General features: G+C 36.7%; 1 long non-coding RNA gene across 1 annotated transcript; it reads right to left on the bottom strand.

Moving 5' to 3' along the window:
- Positions 1-4,678: 4,678 nt before the first annotated feature.
- On the bottom strand, positions 4,679-5,130 carry LOC128497286 (uncharacterized). The gene is made up of 2 exons (XR_008354291.1): positions 4,793-5,130; positions 4,679-4,762 (listed from the first exon to the last, which is right to left on the bottom strand). It is a non-coding gene; the product is annotated as an uncharacterized LOC128497286 (long non-coding RNA).
- Between the last annotated feature and the right edge of the window lie 4,871 nt (positions 5,131-10,001).

Raw genomic sequence — 10,001 nt, 5'->3', positions numbered from 1 at the left:
CAGTGGTACAGGGGAGACAGAAGGCATATGTTGTAAGCTTAAATCATATACATGACCCTTCTGAGTGCCAATGTAAAATATCTCTAGTCTCATTCTTACTTTACTCATAGGTTAGTAGGTAATTGGAATTTAAGCCTGCATGGGACAGAAAAGAAAAATGGTGCACTAAGCTAGTCCCAGGGTCAAATAATACAAATGTGTAAAGGCCTACCAAACAGTGTGAGCATGCTGCAATATGGTTATTCTGAATCGAAGACGCGGCCAAGGACTGATTAAGGTCTGAGTCTTTATTGTGGGAATAATGGGGAGACTAGAAACTTAATTAATTATGTAGGCTAATGTGCCAGATCACTGAATGGGGAGGGTCTTAGCAGTACACAAAAACACTGTGCAGTGCACAGGGGGACTCAAGAAATGTATTTTTTATGGACAAATTAGCATATTTAAAGCAATAGTAACAGCTTTTGAAAATATGAATTTTAGCTTATTTATATTTTTTTTTTTATTTTTTTTTAATTTCATTATACTTCTGGGAGAAGCTCAGAACAGTTATTGCCTGATCAATGCCAAAGTAAAACTATCAAACATACATAGGAAATTGCATTTACATCACACCAAAGATTATTAAAATATATGCAGAAGTCACTTATTTTGAGAACTCCAAATGGAAAAAGCAGGTACTTGTAAATATTTAATATGAAATATGTGAAATAATCATAAAAGAAATACAATATAGTGTAGTTTGTTAAAACATAAAATAAAATAAAAAAAAATCACATTTTCATGAGCAGTATACTGCTCTTTTGTACAGGTCACATCTGCTCCCAACAGTATCAGAATCAGAAGACAGCAATGTAAATATATGTATTTATTAAATGAATAAATTATTTGACATCAATATTATCAATAGTGACCCCTGAGCCCAGTATACAGGAAAATTGCCTCCATATAACCGATTGCCCCACAGAAAGTTCTGTTCTTAAGGTTCCGGATGCTAAAGATATTGTAAAAATGAATGTATACATATATAAATAAAGCTGCTCCTCCGCACAACGCGTTTCACCCTTTATATATGGGCTTTTTTTAAAGTCCATCCTTCTGCTTTATTTCGTTGGTTATAAACATTTGTCTTATTAAAACATTATTTCCTGGTTCTCTGTCATTGTCTTGCCTTTTCAAAATAATTCTATGTATCTTCTGTCATTTTATTTCTTTATCTATGTATAGATTATTGTAACGGAAATGATGGTTTGTGCTAACAAAGCTTGCACAATGTTAGAAGAGGAACTGGCTTTGTTTCCCACTCCTTGATAATATTAATAAATTGCTTACATTTTTTAATTAGTTAATGGGGGAAAATAAAACCAGTGCAAATGATTGAATTTTTTTCAGCTACTGTACATATTATTTTGACAGAATCAAGCTTAAATCTAAGTGTATGAAATGTACCATAATATTTTAAGACACTGTAACAAAGTTTTCAGCAAGCACGCTATTTTAACATAAAATAAACTATTTTTGTATACAGAGGAATTTTGGGAAACTGTTTATTCCACAATATGTTTAGTGTCAAACTGCTACCAGGTGTTTATGGCTAAACAATGGGTGGAATTCCTAAAGTTACATTGCAGAATGAAAACACACCAATCCTTATATATATTGGTATTAATATAATTAGCTGTTACAGAGGTAAAATTTACTTAACATTATAAATATTCTATAAGTAGTGTATACACCAATCAGTCATGACTTTATGACCACTGACAGGTGGAGTGAATGACACTGATAATCTTGTTATCATGGCACCTCTCAGTAGGTGGGATATATTAGGCACCAAGTGAACATTTTGTCTTCAAAGTTGATGTGTTAAAAACAGGGAAAGTGGGCAAGTGTAAGGATCTGAGTGACTTTGACAAGAGCCAAATTGTGATGGCTAGAAAACTGGGTCAAAGCATCTCTCAAACTGCAGCTCTTGTGGGGTGTTCCCAGTCTACAGTGGTCAGTACCTATCAAGAATGATCCAAGGAAGGAAAAGTGGTGAACCAACAACAGGGTCATGGGCAGCCAAGGCTCGTTGATGCATGTGGGGCACAAAGGCTGGCTCATGTGGTCATATCCAACAGACGAGCTACTATAGCTATTGTTGGTTCTGATAGAAAGGTGTCGGAACACACAGTGCATTTTATGGAGGATGGGGCTGTGTAGTCGCAGACCAGTCAGGGTGCCCATGCTGAGCCCTCTCAAAAGCCCTACTATGGGCACGTGAGCATAAGAACTGGACCACGGAGCAATTGAAGAAGGTTGTCTCGTCTGATGAATCACGTTTTACATCACGTGGATGGCTGGGTGCGTGTGCATCGCTTATCTCGAGAACACATGGCACCAGGATGCACTTTGAGAAAAAGCCATCATAACAAGATTGTCAGTGTTGTGGTTGGTGTAAGAGGTAAAGTACCATATTTATAATATTTAGACTGGCAGTATCTCCTTTCAAATGTTTAATACGATATGTTACTATTGCAGGATTACAAATGCAATCAAAAACCCTCTTAGCTGCATATGGATCAATTTTAAACTGGATCTATACTGGTAAGTTCCTTTTTGCATTCAAATAGTTTATATTAACTATTTCAGAGCCACGGATGTGCATTGCACTCCACAATTGCTTTTTGTTTTCGAGACAAACATCTAGCACTGGATAAAGATATTAGTCAGTTCCAGGATGAACATTTTGCAATAATTACATATGTTTGTGTTCATATGACAGAAATACAAAAGTTAAAAGCAATGACCTTAAAATCATTTACTTCTTTTTATATGCTCCTTTTTGTAAAGTATTTTTGTACAAAGACTTTTTAGACTTCTACTGAAATGTGTTGTATTGCAATGTCTTTTGGTAACAAAATAGGAAGAATAAATAAAGAAGATTTTAATGATATTGTGGCCTTTACCCAAACTGTTCCCACAAAGTTGGAAGCATACCATTGTCCAAAACGTCTTGGAATGTCACCTTCATTATTTTGGACAATGTTCCCCTTCCAACTTTTGTAGGAACAGTTTGGGAAAGACCCTTTTCTTATTCCGGCATGACTGTGCCCCAGTGCACACAGCAAGGTCCATAAAGACATGGATGGATGAGTTTGGTGTGAAAGAACTTCACTTTACCACACACAGACCTGACCTCAGCTCCATCGAGCACCTTTGGGATGAACTGGAACCTGGAATAGTGGAAGCTGTTATAGCTGCAATGGGGGAACAACTACATATTAACCCCTTAAGGACCGGGACCATTTTTAATTTTGTACCCTGTGGGACCGAGGCTGTTTTGACACTTTTGTGGTGCTTGTGTTCAGCTGTAATTTTCTCCTCACCCATTTAGTGTACCCACATAAGTTATATATTGTTTTTTTCAGGACAAGATGGGCTTTCTTCAGATACCATTATTTTGATCGTATCATCTTATTTACTATAAAAAAATAAATAAACCTGGTGAAAAATTGAAAAAAAAAACACATTTTATGACTTTTATTTGAAAAATCTTTTACTCACCTAAAAAAGCAAGTAAAAAAACTAGCTAAATAGATTCTACTACTTGTCCTGAGTTTAGAGATACCCAATGTTTTTATGTTTTTTGCTGTTTTTTGTAAGTTATAGGGCAATAAGTACAAGCAGCGTTTTATGATTTCCAAATCTTTTTTAACAAATCTGGTCAGTCTGCCTCCATCTCCTCTTTGGAACATCTTTAAAGCCGGTTAACTCAATTTAACCCATTCAAACCATATATTTTTGAAAACTAGACACCCCAGGGTATTCCAAATGCTGTTATTTTAACCCTTTCCATGCACCAATTATAGAACTACACTTTATCAAACTTTGTAATAGTAATTTTTTTTATTTTTTTTTCCACACAAATTGTACTTTAGTTATAGATATACAGGTTCTGGTATATGCCACTGTCAAACAACACCCCAATGTGTGTTCAGGAACATCTCCTGAGTACAGCGATACCCCACATGCATGGTTTTGTCAGATTGTTTGGCTGGTAAAAGGCTACTTTTGGGGCATGCGTAATTCAGGTGGTCATTTGGTCATTCTGCCTCCATCTCCTCTTTGGAACATCTTTGAAGCCGGTTAACTCAATTTAACCCATTCAAACCATATATTTTTGAAAACTAGACACCCCAGGGTATTCCAAATGCTGTTATTTTAACCCTTTCCATGCACCAATTATAGAACTACACTTTGTCAAACTTTGTAATAGTAAATATTTTTATTTTTTTCCCACACAAATTGTACTTTAGTTATAGATATACAGGTCCTGGTATATGCCACTATCAAACAACACCCCAATATGTGTTCAGGAACATCTCCTGAGTGCAGTGATACCCGACATGCATGGGTTTGTCGGGTTGTTTCAGATTTAAAATGCCACATTTGGGAAGTGCGCTTTTTTTCTCCATTTTGGTCAGTCTGTACCTATGCCCTATCTTTGAGCTAGGCCACTCCAGTTTACCCCATCAGCCATTTTTTTTTTGTATATTAGACACCCCTTGGGTATTTGAAGTGCTTTTATTTTAACTCTGTTGAGATTTTTGAGAAATTTTAGCACTTGCTCAAAATAATAAACTTTCTTTTTTAATTTTATTTTTTTAATACTTTTTATATTTTTTTTTACACATTTTGCTGGTACTGGATGGTTCATCTAGTGACATCACTGCATAATTATTTTTAAATGTTAGCACATTTTTTTTTATTTTTTTTCCTTTTTTTTATTTTTTTTTGAATATTTTACTAATCACATAGTGATTAGAAAGCTGGGCTCCATTGACTTGCATGGTTGAATGCAGTACCTGTATTCAACCAGCAAGTGGAGCCAGTTCTCTAGAGGGTCTGGAGACCATCTAGCGAACTTTTCACCTTTATTGTTTTATTTCCCGGGCCGCCGCCATCTTGCGGATGGCGAAGATCACCGGCAGCTGCGGCTGTGACCGCTCTCCGGAGCGGTCACAGCCCACCCAGAGGTAAGTGTTTGTTGTCGCTGGATGCCTCCTGATCGAGGCATTCCAACGACACCATTTAAGTTTAGGAGGCGATCGTTGATCGCCTCCTAAACGCTTTTAAAACGGGCGTCCGCCGCCATACAATGTATGGCGTCTGTTGACGCCCCGGGGAGGGGCCAGACATGGCCCCCGATGCCGATCTCGGCCTTGCTGAATGCCTCGATATCGAGGCATTGCAGCAAGGCCGTTTAAGCGAAGAAAGTGATCCTTGATCACTTTCTAAGCTTATTTAATTTTTTGACGGTTCAGGACCGTCAAAGGTCATTTAGTGACCTTCTTGTCGTGACGGTCCTGAACCGGCAAAGGTCACGAAGAGGTTAATGTCTATGTATTTAGAATGCAATGTCATAATAGTCCTTGTTGGTATAATGGTCAGTCCCAATACATTTGTCCTCAAGATTGTAAACTTGCGAGCAGGGCTCTCTCTACCTAATGTATCAGTTTGTCTTAGTCTGTCAATTCTCGTCTTGTCATACCCCTTGAATATATGTATTGTATTAAGCTCTGCGTAGATCGTTGGCGCTATATAAATAAAAGATAAAAATAATAATTTGTCCATAAAGTGTATGTTGGAGGTTGGATGTGAGGCAACTAATTTCTGTTGTAACTCATGTAACTTTTTTTTCTAGAAGTGTTGTAACAACATTGTGTTACATTGCCTAATGGCAATAAAATGGCAAAGCTTATTTAGTACATAACTGCCCCTAAAAATTTATATATGAGAAAATATTATCTGTGAGATAATTGAGATAATAATATTAATCTGAATTTCATAAGATATAAAGTTCAATATATAACAGATAAAGTACAGCAATGACATGTCATTGATATAATCTATGCTAGAGTTTGACCTTGAAACTGACAGCTATGTTTTGTGGACTGAATGTTTTGGGCTGCTCCCAATGATGGTAGGAGAAAAAAATAGCGCCAGTTTTGTTCTGGTTGGCAGTAGAGGCTATGCAAAGTAGTTTGCAATGTTTTTACAGACATAACAATTTTAAATAAATACATTTTAAATTTAACACTGCCATTGAAATAACTTTAAGTAATTAACATCTCATAATATATCTATAAGACATACTTCAAGAGGCGTAGAAGCAAACACACAAGCCCACCAATCTAGATGCTAGAAAAGTAAAAACCACCATTCCACCCATCAACCATCCAGCTAGAGATATGGGGAATATCATCATGATGCAGGAAAACCCAGCTTCAAGAAGATAAAATGCCCAATTTTTGGGAAAACTTGGCATTTGAAGTAACTATATAAAACATCAACAAACAAATATATATCAAGGAATATCACTCTGATAATCCAGTCTCTGACAAGGAGGTGAAACGGAACAGACTGGTCATTCAAGTATAAATTCACAGACTATAAGAATTTCAGCTATGAGCAAGATAAGTAGTTGGTTAGGCTATTAAACCTACATAGTGCCTGGGTACACCCACCTTGGGGCACCCTGCGTCATGATGATTATTTGCTACATTTTGTATATAACATAAATTTGAAGAATATTTCGTATCAGTGGAACATGCAGCATTGCTAAAATTACATGGCATTACCGATAAGCAAACACAACCTTATCACTTAGGCACAAATGACTAGGCTATAAAATGTGATTAATTGCACACTGTACCCTTACATATCAGTGATATGCAGTAATCTGCATAACATTTCAGATTTGCTAAAACATAGGTCATAAAGGAGAAAATGTTGCCAAACCAATTTAAGACAATACAGCACTTAGAGCACTTAAAAAAAAGTGATTCATTTTGGGTCCACGTGTACAATGGCAGCACACCTTGGGCCATGGTTCATATTTACTAAGCAGAAATATATATTTACCTTACAGGGAGAAAAGCAAGAAAATGATTTGTCATATAGAATAAATGTAGCCAGAGCCAATAGACATCATTTTGACAAAGACATTAAGGAAGGTGTGGGAAATTGCAGAGGGCATTCCAAAACAAGTCCAGCATCCATTTCATCAGAAGACCACCCAAACTGAAAATCCTTAGGATGTAAAGTATGCCTTAGTGGTTGTTTCAACATCTTTCTTAGGAAGTAATAGTACATAATATGGTTGTTAAGGGGTTATAAACATATATCTCAGATAATATATGTATATATATTGTAGTCGCTATTGTAGTCTGTGGGGAGGATGGTAAACACGGGCGCTTCCCTGACTTCTGGCTAAAACCTGCTTGATGCATAATATAAAGCCTACCAAACATGCATGAGCATGCTGCAAATACAGTGTATTGGCTGTACAGTGTATACAAAAAACAAAAACTCTCTACACTTCTCACCCTAATAAAGCTGGCAACTAATAAATAAACATAATATAAATGAGAGGTTTTGGTTATATGAATTGGCCAAAGCATAATTAAGCTCACCCTCCATGTGAAGGCACACTCTCAATAGGGTGTGAACCTACTCTCACCTCCTACATAGTGGGCACACAAAACAGTTTATACTAGACTTGTGCATTCGTATTCGGGCAAATACCGAACATACGAACATGGTGACAGCAAAACTTATATGAAGACGAAGACACACAACATGTCTTCATCTTCGTTTACTAATCTCCCTGGTCCCTTCCCCATCTAGCCTACCTTATCTACGAAGCATCGCAGGGGTTACCAGGAGTGGAAATCCATAGGTTTGCCGTCAGGAGTGAAAAGACTCACTCGCACAGCCCTTTAACTCCTGACAGAGAAGCTACGGATAACTCCCAAAATGCAGGAACCTCAAATCTGTCCAAGCTTCGTAGTCTTTAGAGTCTCTTGTACTTTAGGAAATGTGGCACTCTGTACCAGGGCCCATAGTCTGTAGGAAGGAGGCTGGCTCATCGCACGGAGGCTTTCGTGACAATATATATTGCTTAGCCTGCCACGCCATCAAAGTACACCAGATTACTGTGGGGCCTTTCTAATGCCAGCATGGCAAGGTTCCAGGACAGAGTAACTGAATAATATATAAAAATCTCTAAGGCTTAATTGTAGACAAAACAAATATTTAATCTGCCTGTGAATAGTTTCACAAATATCCACCTGTTATTAGAAACCACAGAATTATCAAGCAAAGTAAAGAATGGACCAAGGTTACGTAACACTTTATGGCAGTAGCTACATAAAATTCAAAACTTAAGTTAAAAAAATTAAGTAGACATTTAACATTTTGTATAGGCTGGCGATGAAAATTATGAAGCAAAACCCCCAAAAAACATAGATGAAAACATTGTAATATATCGATATGATGTGACATGATGATGACGTTCCATTAGCAATTGTATTAATTGATGAAGCCTTTGTTTCTTATGTTGTATCACTTGCTTCGTATGAAACGTATTGCAATTGCAAAAATTACACACAGAAGTTACAATTATTGAGAGATTTGTCAAAGGCATTAAAGAGACATTAATTCTGTATAATAATAAGATAATATTGTTAATGGCTATTTTGAGTTTATTTAGGATTGCCATCTTTTCACAAAAAATTCCAGCCAGGCTATGATTCCCATATTGTTATGCTTTAACAACATAGTCAATTTTAATTGGTGGATTAACCTTAGATTTTTATATACAATTGGACAGACATTGCTTTTATTAACAATGTTTACTAAGCAGCTCAATAGAAGGAGGAACGCCTAATTAGTACAATGAGAGTCAATAAAGTATACAATCGTGGAACACTGTAAAATATCAATCCGGTTCTTTGTTTCCTTGCAGTTGTTTCTAATGCCCTTGCCACAATGTAAAACAGGTTTATTTGCGCGTATATAATTTGCTTAGCCAAATAGAAGGCAAAGAGTTTCAGGGCTGCACCTACTTTCATTTAAAGGAACAGATGCTGATAAATCCCCCCCTTGGTAGAGGATAAAAGGTTTTAATAGTTTTGGTGAATAAGCCTTATAGCATTTTGCCTTCTGGTGTTTACCTAAAGTCAGCTCTTTTTTGTTTGTTTTTCAGGAGATAAAACTACTGCCAAATTCATTATCCATTTCAATCACAGTCCTCTGATGCTTCCCAGAACAACCACCTTTTCAACAGCTTCCTCTTTTGTTGTTTATCTATCGTTGGCTGACCTGAGTCACCAATATGTCCACTCCCGGTGTGTGTCACCGGCCTGGCTCGCCTATTCCTAGCATATGTATTATCTACCTTATAGTATAAGATACCAAGAGCACGTCTAATTAACAACGGTCCTAGGAAGGTCCCTTACGAAAAAATTACTGCAATACTGCACTTTTACTGCAGTATTACTGCACATTTACTGCAGTTTTACTGCATTTGTAATTCGCTGTACTGAAGTTTTACTGCAGTGTTACTGCACATTTACTGCACTTTTTTTTTATATTGCAAACCTACAGTTGCACTTCAATGTACTGCAGCTTTATTGCATTTGTACTTCCTTACAAAAATAACTGCAGTAAAACTGCAGTACAGTGAAGTACAAATGCAGTAAAACTGCAGTAAATGTGCAGTAATACTGCAGTAAAAGTGCAGTATTGCAGTTTTTTCATGTCCAAAAAACTGCAGTATTACTTCAGAAAAACTGCAGTAATTTTTTTGTAAGGGATCTATAAAGCAGATAACCCCCCCCAAAATCTTACATGTTACATCTCTGTACAATAAAATAGCAAATATAATGGTGTTTACAGAGTAACAATATCAGTCTATTGCAAACACATATGATGGGAGCAGCCAACTTAGGGGCCCCTTTCTTAGTATCCGCATGATTATTCCTCACCATTAAGCTGTCTCTTCCCTGTTGTTAACTTTGTGTTTGCTCTTAATTGTCACTGGCAGCTTTGTAAAGACAGAGGAAGGAGAAAGGAGAGAACATCTAAAAATTGATCAGGGGATGTTTCTGCGTATCTCAGTTTCGCGATGCGAACCTTTAAAGAAAATGTCTCCAAAAATGATATTGGTTAAC

Source organism: Spea bombifrons, chromosome 5 (assembly GCF_027358695.1).
Source record: "Spea bombifrons isolate aSpeBom1 chromosome 5, aSpeBom1.2.pri, whole genome shotgun sequence".
Taxonomy (NCBI): domain Eukaryota; kingdom Metazoa; phylum Chordata; class Amphibia; order Anura; family Pelobatidae; genus Spea; species Spea bombifrons.
Note: the sequence above shows the minus strand (reverse complement) of the source record. Positions and strands in the feature narration are given on the sequence as shown.